This window comes from Phoca vitulina, unplaced genomic scaffold (genome assembly GCF_004348235.1).
Source record: "Phoca vitulina isolate PV1807 unplaced genomic scaffold, GSC_HSeal_1.0 scaffold8, whole genome shotgun sequence".
Lineage (NCBI taxonomy): Eukaryota > Metazoa > Chordata > Mammalia > Carnivora > Phocidae > Phoca > Phoca vitulina.
The window spans coordinates 56,857,265-56,878,799 of record NW_022589711.1 but is presented as its reverse complement, the minus strand read 5'-3'; the positions used below and the strand labels follow the sequence as shown (position 1 = coordinate 56,878,799).

The window sequence follows — 21,535 nt, the reverse complement described above, 5'->3', positions numbered from 1 at the left end:
CCTCTCAAGGAAGCAGTGAATCCAACAGACCTGACTGACCTGGGCCAAGCTGCTTTACCTCTCACGTCTCATTGCCCTCATTCTACAACCAGGTGTAGGCAGCAGCCTGGCAGGGCGACAGCGAGGATTCAATGAGATGCTAGAAGTATATGCTTGGAACTTTCTTGACACGTGCTAGGTTCTCAGTAAGTGTCCTCCCTCTCTGCTTCCTGTCCTCTGATTTTGGTGGCTTCAGAAGACTGTGTTCTTGACCTTCTCTTAAATGTGTACTCTCTCCTTAGCAAGTCTCATAATTTAAACTCTCAGTCTTGCACAGATAACATCCAACTTTACAGCTCCAGTTTGGGTCTCTTTTTTGAATTCCAACATTGCATTTCCAAATGTCTCTAGGATTTCCTCACTTGAATTTACCTAAAACAATTTCCTATATGATTTATTTTATCTAAGAGATACATACCTGAAGACTCAACATTATTCATAATGTGCATATCCTAGAAAATTGTCTTCACAAGAATAAACATCAGTTAGAGAGGATGAATTATGGAGCTGTTAAGTCTCCTGCTATTATAGCACATTTTTTGCATTAATGCTACTCTATATTTTCTAAGCATCTTCTTTAATGTTTTGCAGACTGCTCTCTCCTAAATAAATAGCATTGCATGTGTCTCACTTACTTGCCATCTTAGTGGCTTTTTAATCACATCTAACTCATGTTCCAAGGTTATTGAATTTCAGGTGTATTTTTCAGTACTTGTAACACCACCATGAATTAACAATGTTTGATGAATGTCAGGATGATACTAATATTTGCAACTATGATAACATTGAACATTAGAATAATGGAATAGCGGTCATCAAAATCACTCATCAAAATTTTGCTGCTCATGAAAAAAAAGTGTGATCCCCATGATATTGACAAAGGGTGCTGGGTATTTCTCTTCCATGAGACAGTCATACAGCAATGTCATAAATAAGGCTTACAATGTACTTACTTAAAAAATACTCAATCTTTGGCTAATTGTGTGTATCTTTAAAAAAAATTTTTTTTTGAGAGAGAGATTGAGCATGCGTGTGCATGAGCTGGGGATGGGGGGTGCGGGGAAGGACAGAGGGAGAGGGAGAGACAGAATCTTAAGCAGGTTCCATGCCCAGCACAGAGCCTGATGCAGGGCTCAATCTCAGGACCCTGAGATCATGACCTGAGCTGAAATCAAGAGTCAGACATTTAACAGACTGAACCACCCAGGTGCCCCAATCTTTGGCTAATTTTTAAAATTGGGGGAATTCAAGTTGTTTCTAATTTTGTGTATAAGGTGAGACTTTATTGCTATTTTAATATCCCACTATTTAAAATTTGCATGATTCAAAATCATGCAATGTCACTATCATAAGATACATGTATGTGCAAACCTCAAGTGGTCCATTTGTCTTCCCAACTGACTCCCATCCCTGCATCTTGCCCAGTTTGGTTCATAACACCCAGTCACCCAACAATTAAAATTTTATTCATCACAAAGAAAATTCTATTTTTTTCGTCTTTAAGATTTAAAGCAAGAATATGTAACCTATATAATATAGCACTCTTAACATTGTTTCCCAGTTAATTGCTTTCATAAAATATTGCTGGTGCTAGTGTATACTGTTCCTCCTGCCTCCAGCCCTTTCCCTACCCGCCCCCCAGGCCCCCACACCCCCAAGGACCACTAGGAATATGTGAAATACAATGCTGACTTACTAGCATTCTTATCACTATATACATATATATATATATATAGAGAGAGAGAGAATACAAAATGTCCATTCAGTAGGTGATGACTCTAACCCTCCTCTCATGACCTTCCAGAGCTAAGAATGTTCACAATGTTCATCACAGCATTATTTAAAAGAGCAGAAATTGTAAACATCATAAACTTTCTGCCATGATGACTGACTAAATTTTGTTACTGCCATTCCATGGACTACTACACAGAAAGTTTAAATCATGTTACAAAAACATAATAATTCATATAGGAAAATATTCATAATATATTTTGAAATCACAAAGCAGGTTTTAAAATTATGATCCTAATTTTGTATATAGGCATATTTATATTTACACACACTTAGGCATGAAAACTACAAGATAACAGAAAGAAAAACACTAAAAAATTAATAGTGATTGTATCTAAGTTATGGAATAACGAGTTGTTTTTCTTTATTGTATCCTTTTCTGTATTTTCTAAACTTTCTATAATGCTTGGGTATTAATTTTATAGAAAAAGATTTTTATTTTATTTTGTGTGCTTAGAATGGGGGTTAGCAAACTTCTTCTATCAAGCCAGGTCATAAATATTAGGCTTTGTGGGTCATATGGTGTCTGTCTCAGCTACTTGACTCTGCTGTTGTAGCAAGAAATAACCATAGACAATACCTAAACACAGAGGCATGGCTGTGTCCCAATAAAACTTTATTTACAAAGTTAATAGTGAGCTGCATCTGGCCCTCAGGTCGTAGTGTCTTAGAACAGTAGAAATAAAGAGAAATGGAATTGGGAGGAAAATGGTATTCCTAGAGCCAGGGTGATTCCATGTGGAGTTGGGTGCTGGTCTCTAGAGTCAGAGTGGTCAAGTAAGAAAGAAGCTAGACTGTTGCCATGGGGATGATGAATTTGTCTGAACAATAGCAGGGTGAGGGTGGAGGGCAGGAGTGTAAGCAAGAGCTAAAGGCTTTGCAGCAGAGAGAGAGTGACCAGAAGGTCAGAAGACGAGTGACCGGAAGCAGGAGGCGGAGGCAACTACGTGGCATGACTCTCAAAGAAACAGGGTTTATGCAAGCAGAGAGGCTTAACCATCCTGGAAATAGCACTGGAAATGTTACCAGATGGAAGCATCTCTTCCACAGTTTTTATGGAGCAGCTGTGCCTTCGGTTGAGCCCAGGAATTGATGAGGTTAATAACATAGGTAGCTTTATTTACTAAGGAAAGGGAATTTCAGAAGGCACAGTGGAAAGACAGATTTGGGCAAAAGAGGGATGCTTGATGGTATATCAGTTGGCAGGAGAGGCCATAGCACAAAGAAGATGACAGTGCCAAGAGGGGACAGACAGCAAAAGGGGTTCTATTGGGGGCATGTGGGTCCTGCAAGGATCAGTGTGGGGAACGCGTAGGCAGTAGTTTGGTGATGCAGGGGCAGGCCATGGGATGAGTTCACTTCCAGGCCTTCAGTACAAGAAACAGCAGCTATCTCTGGCGGATGCAAGGCCTTTTCCTCACTAGGCCACTGCCATGCCCTCCTCCCCCAGTCTCACCTTACCCAAAGTTCATCCATGGCTCTGTAGCCTTTGGTCCTCACTGAGACAAGCCCCGATGTAACTGGACTGGGCAATAATGTGTTCATCATCTCTACGGCCTCCTCCATTGTATTCCTTTTTATTTACTTTACCTCCTCTGGGGGCATTGCCTAGAGGAAGAACTCAATGAGTAAGTAAAAAAAGGCTGACCTCCTAACCAATCTTGCCTCCTTCCAGCAATCTCATACTGGGCTCCAGGGGCTTATGCACAAAGACCAGGTTGCAGCACTCCCCTGCCAAAGGAGGATTCATATGACCACAGGTCTCCAAAGTAGGGGGTGCAAACCCCCAGGAATGCACAAGATAAATCATTGGCTTGTGGGGGGGGAAAGGATCAGAAATCGATTTCTCTGGTTTTTAATATTTTACTGTATTTATTGGCTGTGTACATTTGGTCATATGACAGTGACTTTTCCTTTTAAACAAACTTTATTTTTTGGAGCAGTTTTAGGGTCACGGCAAAACTGAGCAAAAAGTACAGAGCATACCCATCTGCCTCTGTTCCCACATGGGCACAGCCTTCCCCACTATCAACATCCTTGACTAGAGTATTACATTTGTTGTAATCTATGAACCTAAGTCAACACATTATTTCCACCCCAAGTCCACAGTTCACATTAGGGTTTACTCTTGGTGTCGCACATTCCGTAGGCTTGGACGTGTGCATGATGACATGTATCTACCATTATGGTATCACACGTACATTTCACTGCCCTGAAAGTCCTCTCTCCCCTCCACCGTCCAGCAACCACTGATCTTTTTACTGTCTCCACAGTTTCGCTTTTTCTGCAATGTCATATGGTTGAAATCATACAGTATGTAGCCTTTTCACATTAGCTTTTTTCACTTAACAATATGCATGTACAATTTCTCCATGTGTTTTCATGGCATGATAGCTCATTTCCTTTTAGCTCTGAGTAATATTCCATTGTCTGGATGGGCCACAGTTTATCTGTACCATTCACCTGTGGAAGGACATCTTGGTTGCTTCCAAGTGTTGGAAATTAGGAATAAAGCTGCTGTAAACATCCATGTACAGGTTTTTGTGTGTATGTTGTTTTTGCTTCATTTGGGTAAATACCAAGGAACATGGCTGCTGGATTGTTTGTATGGTAAGAGTATGTTTAGTTTTGTAAGAAACCACCAAACTGTCTTCCAAAGTGACTGTACCATTTTGCATTCCCACCAGCAAAAATGAGCATTCCTGTTGCTGCACACCCTCACCAGGATTTTGGATTTTGGCATTCTAAAAGGTGTGTGGTGATATCTCATTGTTGTTTTAGTTTGCATTCCCTATTGACATATGATGTGAAGCACCTTTTTATATGCTTATTTGCCATCTGTACATCTTCTTTGTTGAGGCTCAGGTCTTTGCCCTTTTTTATTTTTATTTATTTATTTATTTATATATTTTTAATGATTTATTTATTCATTTTAGGGAAAGAGAGAGCACACGTGCACACACCGAGCAGGAGGGAGAGGGGTAGGGAGAGAGGGAGAGAAGCAGACTTCCCGCTGAGCATGGAGCCCACGCAGTGCGGGGCTCCATCTCAAAACCCTGAGATCACGACCTGAGCCAAAATCAAGAGTCCAACGTTCATCTGACTGAGCCACCCAGGTGCCCCTGCCATTTTTAAATCAGGTTGTTTATTTTACTGTTGAGTTTTAAGAGTTCTCTGAATGTTTTGGATAAAGTCCTTTATTAGATTTATCTTTTGCAAATGTTTTCTCCCAGTCTGTGACTTGCTCTTTCATTTTCTTAAAGGAATCTGTTTTTATTTGTTTTTACTTACAAAGAAAGAAATTAAGCTTTGCTAATATTTAATATATTAATTATTGATATAAACACATATAATGAATAGTCATACATATGTCAGGGATACATATTCTAACATTTTATTACTAATAGGGTGCATGATTAAAAAAATTTAGAAACCCCTAATGCATGGAATAAAGTCTAGATTCCTTACCTGGGCATTCAAGTCCTTACAAAATCGGCTCCCTCACCTTCTATATCCTATTTCCTGTATATACTATGTTCTAACCAAATTCAGCTACTAGATCTCATCTGAACAGACCTTGGGATTTCTTATTCCTGTACCACCTCATGCTACTCCCTGTCTTCTCCCCAACGCCCCCAAACCATATGTCTAAGTGCTATTCCAAGACCCATCTCCAATACCCTCTTCTTCAAAAAGCCTTCCCTAAGCCCCAGCTTAAAAGCTCCACCCTTTTCTGGACCTATTTTATGGCACAGAGCCCTTTCTATTCTATTTTGTGGCTATTTGTTTGCATGTCTCAGATTGTCTGGTTCATTTTAATTCACCCTCTTATTCTTCAGCCTGCATAGAACGGTGCCTTGTCCTTAGAAAGGCTTAAATAAAAATCTTTGTTGAGATGACACATGGTAAATGACACCACTTCCCTCCCACATCTTGGCTCTCAACGGATTGAGATTCCTAGTTTCCAAATAAAATAAATGTTCCCTGATGAAAAGTCCCTCCACTTCCCTCCAGTACATCTCCAGAGTTGCCCGTTCTTACCTCCTCTCTTGCTCAAAACAGATGTCTTTCCCCTCTCTCAAGCTACTCTCCCAACCCCACCACCACCTCCCCCACCCCATCCCTGACTACTGTGTCCTTCCTGGAGTCTTTTTTCTCCTGAATCAGCCTCACCCTTTCCCCTGACCATAAATCCTTTCAGATAATCCCCATCCTAAAAACCCACTCCCCTCTCTCAAGCCACTCCCCTATCCCTCCCCTTCCCTTTACCACCAAACCTCTTTTTTTTTTTTTTTAAAGATTTTAATTATTTATTTGACAGAGAGATGGAGAGCACAAGTAGGCAGAGCGGCAGGCAGAGGGGGAGGGAGAGGCAGGCTCTCCGCTGAGCAGGGAGCCCGACATGGGGCTTGATCCCAGGACCTGGGGATCATGACCTGAGCCAAAGGCAGACACTTAACCGACTGAGCCACCCAGGTGCCCCTACCACCAAACCTCTTTTTAAAAAATGCTTATTTAAATTTTTTTAAAATGTTACATGTTCACTAAAGAGAATTCGGGACATAACTGAAAACTGAAAGAATAAAAATAGGGATCTCCTATATATAGTCCTGTATCTCTGACACAGGCACTAGTAACATTTTTCTGTATTGTATTCATGCGACCCCCCTGCCTCCATCATAGAGATGCTTTACAAACACCATATAATTACCCTGTAGTTTCAATGGTCTATCCAGCTTTGTAATTTAAAAATTATAGCATAAACATCTTTCAATGTTATAGGACTCACCAACGTCATTTGTGATAACTAGTCAGGATTTCAGCAAACGAACATACCATAGTTTACTTAAACTCTTCTCTCTTGGCAGAAGTTTAGGTGGTTCCCACCTTTTCGCAGTTATAAGTGGCCTGACGATAAATATTATTAGGCATAAAATTTTCCAGTATTTATGAATACCTTCTAAGGGTAGAGTCTTAGAAATAGAATACTCCAAAATATGAATATTTGAAGGTTATTGGCATTTACTGTCAAATTGCTTTCCAAACAGAGTTTACCAAATTGCACTGCCAAGACACCAGAGTGCCCACTTACAGACCTTCTGCCATCAGTCGCCATGATCTCCCACAAAGTGCTAACTTATATCTGCCTTGGTAAATAAAAGATAATTGATCACATTTCTATCACATCTCAATCCACTATACTTTGGCTGGGGTTCACACCAATATAATGAAATTACTCTGGACAAAGGTTGTCAGTAACCTCCTTATTTGCCAAAACCACGGATGCACTGGTTTGTTTCTCCTTCTTATACGATTTCTTCTCTCCGTGAGGCTGTGATATCCCTCCCATTTGGTATGCTTGGTATACCTCCCATGTGGAGTTTGTTCTCTGTCTCCGTCTCCTCCAGCCATCTCCAAAGCATCCCAGGGAGTTTCTTCTCCACTCTCCTCACTTTGAATGCTCCTCCTGACAAATTAATCCACAAAGTCAACCGATGGAGTGGTCTTCTTCCATAGTTTCCCCCTTCTGCTCTCTTTCTAATCATCCCTCTCAAATGGGCCCGTACCCTCAGCAAACCTACTCAAATTTTTTCCATTTCTGAAGAAGTCCTTCCTCAATCCTGTATTCCTCTTCCTCATGTATTACTTTTTTCTATTTACAGCCAAGACTTCAAAGATAGTGGTCCTGTCTCAACTTCTTGAAGTCCCATCTTTTTTTTCTGCAATTTGGCTTCTACCCCCACCACCCCACTGAAACTTCTATCAACAATGGTCACCAGGGACCTCCTGGGTACTGAATCCAGTGGACCCATATTTAGCCCTTTTTTTGGTTCAAGCTCTTAACGGCATCTGACCCTCTGACCACCCCCCTTTCTTTTCTGAATTCAATCTTCCCTCATCCAGAGAATCTGGCTTTCTCCTCTACAGCCTCTCAATCTCAGATTCTTCTTACCTGCTTTCCCAGAGGGAGCTCACCCACTCCCATAGTGTTAGCCTCCATGTGGTACCGATGATGGTCCTGTTCATCCCCTACAAGCTGCAGTTCCATGTATCCAACACCTCTTACAAATCTCCACTTAGAGATTTGTCTTACCTTACCTGCTTTCCCAGAGGGAGCTCACCGACTCCCATGGTGTTAGCCTCCATGTGGTACCGATGATGGTCCTGTTCATCCCCTACAAGCTGCAGTTCCATGTATCCAACACCTCTTACAAATCTGCACTTAGAGATTTGTCAAGCCTCTCCGATTTAACAGTCTTAAACGTGGGTCTCCAGCTCTCCCTACCCCCCATCCCCATCCAAAATCCCTCCACCCAGTCACCTCACCTAAAACCTCTGGGCGCATTCCTGACCCCTCTCTCCTCCTCACTGCCATATTTGATAGGTCACCAAGTCTTGACTTCCTACATCTTTAATAGATCTCAGATCCATCCCTTCCTCTCTGTATGTATGCACAGTCACTTCTGTCTCTGCAGCAGCATCACCTCCAATAGGTCTTCTTTGTTCATGATTGTATCTGTCAGAGTTCAACCAGAGGAACGGAATCAGTGGGAGGTATTACAGGGAACGGGCTTATGCAATTATGTCCCCCCCTCCCTTCTTGAGGGGACTGAATAAATAGTCCCTGTAAGACTGTGTTCATATCTGCTACTAGAGCCTGAAGTCCATGGGGCAGGTGTTCAAGAACAGAAGATCAATTGTGAAGTGGGGGAGTGGGTGGGAAGCAGGCTAGAGCCCACAGACATGAGCTGGAACCCCATTAGGATGGATGGATGGACATGCAAGTCCATTCTTCTGCCTCTGACCCTGGTGACACGGGTATCCTGAAGAAGCTGGGGCCTTTCATCACTGCTACCTTGAATGATCTTGATGAGAACCAAGTCCTTAAAACCCTTTCACATTAGGGAATGCCTTCATCCAGTAATTCCATTTCTAGGCATTTGTACTAAGAAAATAATTAAGGGTGTGGACAAAGGCTTACCCACAAAAATGTTAACTGTAGCATGTTCATAACAGCAGAAAATTGGAAACACTCTGCATATCCATCAAAGAGAATTGGTTTGGATAACTGAATCCACTGTCAATGGACTACTGTGTAGTAATTAAAAATTAAGTTGTGCAAATGGGTTCATTTATATGTTAAGATGTTCATGATCTATTATTGGACTTTAAAAGCAAGTTACAATATAGTAACTCCATATGATGTTATCTGTATATAACATGTATATTATATGTGCATAGAGGAAAGTCTAGAAAGATATCTATCAACTACTAACATGCAATGGAATATTGTCATCTTTTTCACTTTCTGTCTTTTTGATTTTTCTGTAATGTGCATGAATTGCTTTGATCATATCCTTTTAATGAGAAAAAAAGTTTAAATAACTTGTAGTGAGTTCTCTAAGCCCTTCACCCAACACCATTAATAGGCATAAATACTTTTTAACCAAAAAGAAGGAGAAGGAGAAGGAGGAGGAAGAGGAGGAAAAGATTACCAACTATTAAGACTTAAAATTGACAGAGCATGCATCACATGTGATCTCATTGAGTCCTAGAAAATATACATGTCCCCATTTTTATTGAAGAGCGAACTGAGTATTGGAGAAAATAAATTGTACCTGTGCCTGAAGTCATAGTTAGTGACAGATTCCATTCAACAGGCCTACCCAGCTAGAAGTCCTGGGCCTTTCTACTACCCAGCACTGCAGAGGCCTCACTTGGAAGCACCCACCCATGAGGCCAATGCCCGCACCGAGAAAGGTGAAAACAAGTTAGTTCTTGAGGTCATTGTCCTCTGATGTAAGCCCATCAGAAGCCAGGGACCCTTGCATCAATAGAAGTTGGATCAAAGCTATGGGGGTGTATATTGGTTTTTCCCTGTAGTTAATGGATTATTAGTCTATCTATCTGAGTATTTACCCAACCAGATCCATGATGAAGGAGAACAACAAACACCACCCACTCACTGAAGAAAGCACTGCTGTGGAGGGTTTGGGTTCAATCCCTGGCTGGATGCATGATCTTGGGCAGGTCATCAAATTTCTCAGGATTGTGATAGATCATTTCAAAAAAGTGGAGGGTGGTCTGTTCAATCTCTAAGGATACTTCAATACTGTGATAAAAAGTATATCACACAACATGTAGGAGGGGCATCTTTTTACAGGTAGGAGGACAGGAACATTTCCAGTGTCTCAAAGTCCCCAGTTTCACTAAACCTCAGAGAGAGATTTTCCTATTCTTATTTTCTTTGTTTTTTGCGATTTATTTATTTATTAGAGAGAGTGAGCGAGTATGTGCACAAGTGGGGGAGGGGCTTGGGAGAGGGAGAGAGGGAGAGAGAGAGATAAGCAGACTCCCCTCCGAGGGCAGAGCCTGATGAGGGGCTCCATCTCATGGCCTTAAGGTCATGACCTGAGCCGAAACCAAAAGTGGGACACTTAACAGACGGAGCCACCCAGGCGCCCCTCCTATTCATATTTTTAAGATGAGAAAACCAGTTCTTTAAAAAGTTACAGGGACAATTTCTTAAGCTTTTGAGCATCTTCCCACATAGACTTCATACTCTTGGGGCTCCTGGGTGGCTCAGTCGGTTAAGCGTCTGCCTTCGGCTCAGGTCATGATCCCGGGGTCCTGGGATTGAGCCCCACTTTGGGCTCTCTGCTCAGCAGGGAGTCTTCTTCTCCCTTTCCCTCCATCTGCCGCTCCCCCTGCTTGTGCTCTCTCTCTGTCAAATAAATAAATAAATAAAATCTTAAAAAAAAACCTTCATATTCTTTCTCCCCCACCTTCCTTCTTCTTTTTAAGAATCTGTGATTATGATAACTTCCAAGTTTTCTAGAGAATTAGTGAAGGACAAGTTAACACTTTTGCCAACAGAGTAGCAAAGGGCTGACACATCTTTTTCCTCTGATGGTGCCATGGAAGTCTCTGCCCAGCTCAGCTGCACATCCCCTTTGGCCTGGCTCAGGGCATGCAAGACCAAATCTTTAAAGAGACATTCCTCAAAGCTGATTTATTGTTTATTTATTTCCCAGAAATAAACTCTGAGTGCTGCAGACTATTGTCTCCACCCAGAAATCCCTAACAGCCTCATTTTCTCTGGATGCCTTGAGGACCTGGATCCTGAGAGCTTACATCCAGTCCTGCCAATGGTACTGCTCAGAATCTCCCATGACTTCTCAACTGTGTTTTGAAAGTGAAGGAACTTTAACGAAGTTTTCGAACACTGAAAAGCGGCAAGGTAATGCTCATAATTTAGAAAGAAAGAAAATGACTTCAGAAATTTTGTTCTCTGTTCACGTCCTAATGACTTCAGAAATTTTGTTCTCCGTTCACGTCCTAACTGGAAGATACTGATGCAGTGGGAAAGGGGCAGGAAATGTAAAAAGGTCACCCACTCCCTGCAGATTCAGGGAAAGAGTTTTCAGTCTTCCCTCCTTCTCGGCTAACCGCCCCCCCCTTGTATTCTCATCCCTCTTCCTGCTGTCTTCTCCCCTCTCCCACCCACCCTTACCCTTACAGCATCAACAGGAACTGCTCGGTTCAGCAAGTACATGGTCATTACCAGCAACGGGCATAATTGAGGTGTTACATCCTGGAGGACATAACCCTCCTCCTGCCTCCAATGCAGTGCAGACAGGGTTTGCTGCCTTCTCTCCTCTGTGCTCCCACAGCATCGTGTCTGTGTGTGTGTGTGTGTGTGTGTGACAGAGAGAGAGAGAGAGATGGAGACAGAGAGAGACAGAGTGAGAGAGGGAGACAGTCTTCATTAGGTGGGGATTCTGTATTTGCAAGTTTACCTACTCGCTAAATCTCATTTGTAACCCCCAAATTCATACCGCTACTCTTTTCACAGTCATTCCTAGACATGCGCACAGTGGTGAACAAGTCAAGTCTCCCGGGGCAGCCTGAGCTCCTGGCTGAAGTCAAACAAATGAAGCGCTTCTTGTTTCGGCTCTCATGCTGTATACAAGTGTACTTTTCACTGTCTATTTAGTGCCACGTGTTTCACAGTTTTGTGCTTTTTGTTGATTTTGCTGCTTGACATGGCCCCCGAGCATCGTGCCAAAGTGCTGTGTAGTGTTTCTAAGAACAAGAAGGCTGAAAATGCGTGTGTTAGGGAAGGGCCATTCAGGCATGAGTTAGTGTCGGTGAGGATAGTGTTAAAGAACTAACAGTGTGTATTAAATAAGATGTCTTTAAACAGAAACACATAAAACGACGTTATGTATTATTGATCAGTTGATGAAAATGTGACCAGAGGCTTATTGGTCACATACACACACAGGACAATGTATTATATTTTCTCCTTACAAATAGCTCCTCTCCTCCAGGCTCTGTGTGCTTTATGAGTCGGGACTCTGTCTTATTCACATCTCAACCTCCCCTGCTACTTAGTACCCGGTACATGTAGGTCCTCGGAAGGAGTTTGATGAATGAAGCACCAATAACCATCTTCTAAAGCTGTTTGAACCACACTGGAAAATCCCCAGTTCATCCGACACTTCCCACAGACCTGAATCCCCATGTGGGTTGCTCCTCAGTTTTCTCAAGGTGATTAGTGTGGAAGGTGTCAAGATAAAGTCATCTGTAATAACACCGACTGAATAAAACCAACACCAGCTTTATTGCTTTAATTTTATTCCCCATGCACTGCCATAACACATATTAATTATAATATGAGAAAGCCTTGCTTCTCTTGGGTTTACTGGCCCTGGGAGAGTAAATACTGCCTATATAGGTAGATGGATAGATAGATAGATCAATAGATAGATCGATAGATAGAGATATGATGGGACGGCATCTTGTAAAGGATGGGTCCATCTTACAAAAGAATGAGTCTTTTTCTTTAGAAAATTACAGAAATGTGTAGAACTCTGACACCCAGTCTATAAAATCCTGATGGAGGTAGTACAAGAATTCTGTCCTTGACTCTTGCCCTAAACTCAGCCCTGGTGGGCTTATCAATCCTTCGGGCTTCCACTATCACCTCCAAGGGGTTATCTTACAGCCCTCCCACTTGGTCGGCAAACACTGAGCAGCTACTGTCTGGTAAACATCACCCAGATATCCTGTCGCAATATTTAACCCTCTACTTTTTCCAAAATTCAGCTCCTTGTGGCTTTCCTATCTTTTCCTCAAAGCTGTTCTCCCCTCTGGTAGGTCTTTTCCATGGTACTCCTTCCCCACATTCTCCCCAGATCACAACTCTGCAGCCACGCAGACGTTTCTGGCCCTTGTTCTCCCCTGTCCCCCATCAGCTGCCTGCCAAGGCCCCTCACAGAGCCCGCATGTGGAATGAATGAACAAACTAAGGAGATCAGTGACTCGGTCCTGGATTCAAACTGTTGAAACCTTTCCTCCTTGATGGTATCAGGATCTAAAGAGTGTGAGGCAGAGGTGATCGGATCTAATGGTAAGGAGGAAGGCTCAGGGCTGAAGGCTGGGTCAGCACAAGCAGCATCTGGCTTCTCGACCCCGGGCTCCAGAGGTGGTGTGGGATCCCCTGGGTGGTGAGTCCCATTGTAGAAAAATGGATGCGTGCACACATGCAGTGCTGGTGGGAGTGGGAATTGGGCACTTGGGGAATCTATGCGTAATGCTGTTGGAAATGTTGTTTTGAGGTATGAGCAAGGGATAAGACCTTATCTTCCCATTGGGAGAGCACCTGGGTTTCCTGTTATTTGGTGCTCAATCAGCTAGGGTTGCTGGCACAAATCTCACAGACTGAGTGGCTTAAACAGCAGGAATTGATTTCTCACAGTTTTGCATTCTAGACGTCCAAGATCAGAATGCCAGCATGGTTGGATTCTTGATGAGGGCTCTCCCTGGCTTGTCACCTCATTGTTGCATCCTGCCATAACTGAGAGAGCGAGAGGGCTCTGGTCTCTTAATCCTTTTAGAAGGGCACTAATCCCATCTTGAGGGCTCCACCCCATGATGTCATCCAAACCCAATCATCTCCACAGTTCCTGCCTCCAGACACCATCACATAGGGGATACCATCTCAGTGTATGAATTTTGAAGGGACACACACTGTCAGTCCTTAGCATTTGGGCATTCATGGTAAACAATAACATTAATAATTTCCTGCTTCCTAATCATCTTGGTATTTATATAACTAGAAAATTTTAATTTTTATAGTATTTCTAACTTTTTATTTTGATTATCTTCAAAAGTGCAGAAGAATTACAAAGTACCATATGCCCTTTGTCCAGATTCACCAACTATTGATATTTTGTTACTTTGGTATTTTTTCATCCCCCCCCTTCCCTACATACACACTCACAATCTAAAAACTTCATGTCTGTTGCATAAAAACAAGCACATTTTCTTACATAATCACATTATAGTTCTCAAATTCAGAAAACTTAACACATACATACTATTATATCATTTACATTCCATATGCAAAATTTGCTGTCTTAGTGGAGTTCTTTAAAGCATTCTTTCCTCCTTATCCCAAGATTCAGTCCAGGGTCACATTGGAATCACACATTGCATTTAATTATAAATTCCTTTTATTATTATTATTTTTTTATTAAGTAATCTCTACGCCTAACATGGGGCTCAAACTCATGACCCCAAGATCAAGAATTCCATGCTCCACCAACTGAGCCAGCTAGGTGCCCCAGTTATAAATTCTTTCTAACGTCCTTTAGCCCAGAACAGTTCTTGAGGCTTTCTTTGTCTTTCATGAATTGCCATTTTGGAAGAGTATAAGCTAGTTGTTCTGTAGAACGCTCTTCAAATTTGGGTTTGTCTAATCTTTGCTCATAATGGAGTTAGTCTATTCTTTCTCCCTTCCCCCAGGAATACCATAGAAGGGATGTTGTGTCCTCAGTGTATCACATCAGGAAATACACGGTATATATTTGTCCCATTATTGAAGATGTTAATTCTGATCCCTTGGTTAAGGTGATGTCTTCCAGGTTTCTCTGCTTTTTAATTATAATTTCCCTCTGATAATGAATAAGTAATGATTAATTAATTACAATTAATTATTAAGTAGTCTATAGGGAGATACTTTAAGAGTGTGTAGATAACCTAGTCCATATAAAATTTTCCCTCTACTAGTTAATATACATTGGTGATTCTTGCCTCTGTTCATTATTACAACAATGGTTACAATGTTGATTTTCTGACTCTATCGTTTCATCGATATTTTTAGTCATTGGCATTTTATTGTGAGCAAGGTTTTGCCTTTTTCCTTCTTTAGCTAGTGCTAGTATGGGATCTCTCTTTTATTCTACAGATTGTAATTTGCTACTCTTATTATTTGTTGTAATGCCCAGGTTGTGCCAGCTTTCCAAGTGGCTCCTTTTTGCAGCCCCTCATCATTCTTTGAGTGCTTCCTTACTTTCCGCCACAAGCTCATCTTATACTCCTGGGGATCAACCATTTCTGCCAGGAGCTTTGGCTGCTCTTAGTGGGGAACACTACCAAGAAAGCAAGACCTGGGCACTAGATGGGCTGAGTGCTCTTGCTTCTAAGGCCTCCACAGTGGACAAAATTGGAAAGAATAGTCATTTCATACGGTCCAGCTCTCATTCATGCCATTCATGTAAAATTATGAATTCGTATTGCTCCCTTTAGCACCAATCCAAACTCAGAATTTTCCTTGTCTTTCCCTGTTCCCACTCTTCTCCTTGGTGAGAACCCTAGTTCCCAAAGGACAAAACTATAGTATCATTTGCCCAATCTTGCAACACACAAAATAGTTTCAGGAACTGCTACATCCATTCCACTGTGAAAAACAAACCCACTAAGTAGAGTTCAACATTTGTTTGTGTTTCTTTTTTCTTTAGACTGATGATATACAATCAAAGAATTGTGTTCAAAAGTTACTTGGATTAGTCCACTTTTTCCCCTTTCACTGTGTCTGGTATTCATCTGAAACACAGGCTCACTTGTTCCTGTTCGTAATCAAGTTTCACTTTCTCCCCCCAGCTTTGTTGAATTAATTTTATTGTTTTGAATAATCAAACTATTAACGTGATTCCAAAAGTCAAAACTCTACAAAAAGGAATATTTAGAAAATAATACTGGCAATTTTGAGTAATTTATTTTTTGTCTCTTATTTATACTTAAAATTCTCTTTTAATTATTACCAGTTATGCCTCCCTCAATAGGATTTGGTGAGATTCCCCCTGGAACCTGCCTCCTCCTTGCTCCACTCAACCTTGGCCGTCCCCATATCCCTTTTCTTTCCAGCTTTATGGAGATATAATTGACATGTAACATGATGTAAGTTTAAGCGTACAACATGGTGACTTGCTATACGTATATTTTTAGAAATGATTACCGCAATAAAGTTAGTTAACACATCCATCACCTCACATACTTACCATTTGTTTCCTGTGGGGCGGGGGATGGACACTGTGTTGGTGAGAGCGTTCAAGATCTCCTCTCTTAACTTGCAAGTATACAATACAGTATTGTTGACTGTAGTCACCCTGCTGTACATTAGATCCTCAGACTTTACTCATCTTATAGCTGCAAATTTGTACCGTGACCACCTTCACCCATTTGGCCCACCCTCAAGCCCATATTCTTTTATTTCTTCATCAGAATCTCCTTAACCTCTGACATTCAAGCCAAATCTGGAAGAGAACTGAATCATAGCTGAGCTTCCACTGAAAGCGAATGTGCTAGAGCTGCCACGCCTCCATGAGAATGTGTCCGGCCCCCGAGTTCTGGTTCTGTGACTCTGGTAGATGTTACCACACAGGGGGTATTGGAAAGGGCACATGCTTTGGGGTGACACAGTGACCGGATGGGGATAAAAATACCTTCCAACAAAGTCTGAGGCTCGAGTGTAAGACCCCCCTCTCAGCAGTGCTCATTCCCTTCCCTTCGGTCAGTGTATGCGCAGTACCGGTTAGGATGGGATACTGCAATAAGGCCACCCTCTGGGAGCGAGACCCATGAGAACCGGCACTTCCAGGTGAAGGGAGCCATTTGCAGAGCTGCCGCACCCTCCAAGTTGGCTTGTACAGGAGTTAATGAGGTAATTTGGGAAGTCCCAGGTCTGAGCAAGGTGCTGGGCTGCTCCTCAGAAAGAAACTGCACCTAATTAAAGATTAGCCTTCTGCCCAACCCCCATCCACCTCTAATTTGAGAACCAGTGGAAGCCAGCTAATGAAGCCTGCAGCTCAGCGAAGTGCATTGCTGCCTGGCATTCTGAAGTGACAATGCAGTCTGTTTGCAGGATACGAAAGGGGGATCAGAGGGGAAGAACTTGTCAGTGTTTGCCCAGCCTGCTGGAGAGATGCTGGAGAGGCATCCTTCTCCCGTATAAATTAACCAGCAGGCTTCTGGTTTATACATCAGTTGCTTGTGCGTAGGGTCAGTGTGAGTCAGCCCCCAGGTCTCAGTGACTCTGGGTCCTTAGGAAAGCCTGAATGTGTGACCTGCACAGCTGACACATGCTTGACATCTCTTCAAAAACCAGCACTGCTCCCTCCAACCTCATTCACGATGGTGAGTAGGAGATGTGCATTTGGAGATCATACACGCTTTTCCTTAGGGTGCTTTCTTACCTTTTAGAAACTCTTTGGTGAGTTTTTGTTTTTTTTTTTTAAGATTTTATTTATTTATTTGACAGAGAGAGAGAGAAAGTGAGAGAGCATACAAGCAGAAGGAGTGGCAGGCAGAGGGAGAAGCAGGCTCCCCGCTGAGCAGAGAGCACGACTTGGTGCTCGATCCCAGGACCCTGGGATCATGACCTGAGCTGAAGGCAGATGCTTAACTGACTGAGGCACCCAGGCGCCTCTCTTTGGTGAGGTATTGAGGAAAACTGTGTGCCAGGCACTTTATTTGTGTGTGGGAACCCACCTAACCCTCACATCTGTCCTGTGGATTAACTGTGGCCTCAATTTATCAGTGAGGAAGCTGAGATTCAGAGACGGTGAGGAACCCACATTTCCTCACATGACCGATGAGTGGTAGAGCTGGGATTCCAATGCAGGCTTGCTCCAGCCCAGAGTCTGTCCTCTTGGCTACAACACCATATGGGTTCTTAGAAGAAATCCCACTCGCGATACTATAAAGCAGGTTTGCCCTAAGAATATTTTTGATGCTGAAAAATGTGCCTAAACATTCTGAATTTTCTCAAACATGGCCTAAATATGATTGATAAAAGTAAGGGAGAGAAAGAGGCTCCAGATGTAGAGTACTTTAGGAGACAAACCACCAAAAGTTAACAGAGGCCAGTGGGTAGGTTGAGAGGACAAATACCATTCGGTTTATAGAGGAGACAGCTGGAAGGACATGGAAGAGAAACTATGTAATCCACATTTTTAAATTTTTGCTGATTCCTGATCCTACTTCCTTGGGCTCCCTTCCTATCGGGAATACTTTTACTCATCCTTCAAGCCCCAGACAGAATGTCACCTCCTTCGAGAAGCCTTTCTTGACTTCCCCAGCAGAGCTAGTTTCTCCTCCAGTTGCTTTCCTAGTACCCACTCAAGAGGGCCTTCCTTTCCGAAGCCATACAGGCTAGATGCAAACCCTAGCTGTAAGACTTTGGGCAACCTACTTCACCTCTCTGTTCCTCAGTTTTCCCTGTCTGAACCATGAGAAGAATAGCAGCACTTACAGACCTGGGTTGGTTGTGGCCTTGAAATGAGAGAAGGAGCCCACAGTGTTTAGCACACGGCGGGACACATACTGAGAACTCATTAGTGTTGTTTATTATTTATAATGCTGGGCGTTGGCAGCATATGGAACAAACATTCATTCAGTATTTGTGGAAGGAAGAAAAGATACAGGGAGGGAAAGAGAGGAGAGAGAAGAGACCAAGTGGCCACAGAGACCATCTTCAACCAGGGCAGTGCCGGCCTGGCATTTGGAGGCGTGGGCGCCTCCCAGTTACCCTCCGTGCACACCCTGCCCTCTCAGGGCAAGGCTTGGTACCTGTATTTCTAACTCCCCCAGAGACCTAATCCCATGAACTGCGCCTCTCCCAGCTCTGAGCAAACAATGCCTCACCTGTCTGACCTCTTCCTACTCTAGAACAATCACGAATCACACCTGTGTCGGGGGCGGGCGGGCCGGGACGCCTGGTACTGGCCCCTCCTAGCTCAAGGAAAACCAGCCCTGTTTCTCCTAGCCTGGCCTGCTTGGGGGTGACTCTATTCAGGCTGACCGGAACAAGGCGACCAGCAGAGTGGCACGGGATCTGCAGTGCATGAGACGAGGTGAGGACCCCGGGGAGCACCCCAGCACTGATAGCAGACACGGTCTCTGTGCTTCCTAGGGCCCCGGGCTGCACCAAGCACCCTGCACGCACCGGCCCTGCGTCCGCTCCTGACCACAGCCTCAGGAGGTGGGTGCTCCTGCCACCTGCCCTTGACAGGGAGCAGCTCGCACGGCCTAATCAAGGGGCCACAACTGACCATTGAGGCCCTTAACTGAGGTCTGCTGCAGTGTGAAACTGTGGCCACCGGCTCATTCCCAGTTTTTATATTAGTTGCAGATTGAAATGATAGTGTTTTGAATACACTGGGTTGAGCACAATACTAAAATGAATTGTATCTATTTCTTCTTACTTTTTAATTAAAATGTGGCTGCCAGAAAATGTAAACTGAAACGTGGGAGTGGCGGGTTAGGTGATGACCCTAAGCCACAGCCAAGATGCAGACCCAAGTCGAATGTGTCCACGGCCTCGCTCTTCACTCTGATGCTGAAACCAAACTCCTACGCTGATGCTCAGATCATCCCCGCACATGACGGGGACCAAACAGAAGTGTCACCCGGGGTGCGGTTCCTGGGGAGATGAAATATGTTCCCCTCTCTCTCCAAGCGGGTGCGTGTGCGCGTGTGTGCATGGAGTGCTGCTCTTTTATGGAGAAAGAAACTAGATGTTAGGGCATGCCCACAGCATGTGAGGCCCTCCGCCATGCCAAGGGCAGAAGTGGAACTTAAATCCAGGTCTGCTTGCCTCCAAAGACTGGCCTCTTCCCCGCGGCCTCTGCCAGGGCTCCTAGACTCCACAACCTAGAAGGAGGCTGGGCCCAGGTTGTTTGACATGGAGTCGAAACCCAGATGCCATGGAAATGCAATGGCGTCAGGTACAGAGAAAGGCAGGAAGGCCTTCCTGCAGCTGGAAGGGCTCCAGGCGATCCCGTGGCCCCCAAACCCAGTTTCACAGATGAGGAACCCGGGCCTCAGAAAGCTGTGCCCCTCCCTCTTGGTCACACAGCTAAGGGCTGCACCAGGACATCTGGGTCAGAGCCTGCTTTACTCTCTGGTCAGTGCGGCCTCGGATTTTAATCTGGTTCTTGGAGCCCTGCTTTTCATTCGGGTTGCGGTGACGGCCTTCAGCCATGCCCATCTGATGCATTTCCTCAGGCCACGGACTGTCTCCTCCTGTCCTGCGTCCTCCGTCCTTCCCGACCTCTGTCCACACACGGCTCAAGCCCCGTGAATGTTTGTGCACTCGCTGGCTGGAAATCTTTGTTGGACCCCGGAACCTGAGTGTCTAGTTTCCATGCCATCTCCTAGTTTCCTAGTGTTGCTCCTATTTGAAAACAATGCCTAATGCCCAGCTCTAAGGAGCAGGGATCTTTAGATTTGGGTTTGTAAATCAAGCCTCAAAAACTGTTTACTTGCCTGCAGAAATCCGCGAGGGGCTGTATTTTATTAATCTAATTAGTCTGATTAACTCTTGGTTCCAGAAAGCCTCTCACAGTCCCTGGTGTTGTAGAGGTGCTCAGTAAATGCTTGTGAATTTCAAGGAACTATCATGCCCATACTGACAGCGATCGCTCCCACTCTGTGCCAAGTGTGGGTCTAGGCTTCGGTGTGTTTGTAATCTCCTATGAGGGAGAGGTATGATTAGCCCATTTTATAGATTTGGCTACTGAGGCTAACGGGTTAAGTGGCTTTTCAAGTTCATTTAGTTGGTAATTAAAAGAGTTACAGTTAGGCTATTGCTATGTTTGGTCTGATGAAAAGAATTCTATTTTTTTTTTAAGATTTTATTTATTTATTTGACAGAGAGAGAGAGACAGCGAGAGAGGGAACACAAGCAGTGGGAGTGGGAGAGGGAGAAGCAGGCTTCCTGCGGAGCCATGTCTCCTGAGGCGAGGGAAACAAAAGCAAAAATAAGCCATTGAAATTTCATTAAAAAGCTTCTGCACAGCAAAGGAATAATTAACAAAACTAAAAGGCAACCTACACAATGGGGGATGATATTTGGAATGATATATCCAATAAAGGCTTTAGTATCCAAAATACACAAAGAACTTAAAAAAAAAAAAACCTCAACACCCAAAAAATAAATAATCCAATTAAAAAGTGGACAGAAGACATGAACAGATATTTCTCCAGAGAAGACATTCAGATGGCCAACAGACACATGACAAGTGCTCAACATCACTCATCATCAGGGAAGTACAAATCTACAATGACATATCACCTCACATCTGTCAGAATGGCTAAAATCGATAACACAGGAAACAACAGGTGTTGGCAAGGCTATGGAGAAAAAGGAACACTCATGCACTGCTGGTGGGAATGCAAATTGGTGCAGCCACAATGGAAAACAGTATTGGAGGTTCCTCAAAAAGTTAATAGTAGAACTACGTTGTGATCCAGCAATCTCACTACTGGATGTTTACCCACAGAATACAAGAACATTAATTCAAAGGAATACATGCAACCCTGTGTTTATAGCAACATTATTTACAATAGCCAAGAT

At 43.4% G+C, this 21,535-nt stretch overlaps 1 long non-coding RNA gene across 1 annotated transcript; it reads right to left on the bottom strand.

Annotated features, from left to right (window-relative positions):
• Window positions 1–6,901: 6,901 nt before the first annotated feature.
• On the bottom strand, window positions 6,902–9,482 carry LOC116634118. The gene is made up of 3 exons (XR_004299863.1): window positions 9,450–9,482; window positions 7,930–8,347; window positions 6,902–7,297 (listed from the first exon to the last, which is right to left on the bottom strand). It is a non-coding gene; the product is annotated as an uncharacterized LOC116634118 (long non-coding RNA).
• Window positions 9,483–21,535: the final 12,053 nt, after the last annotated feature.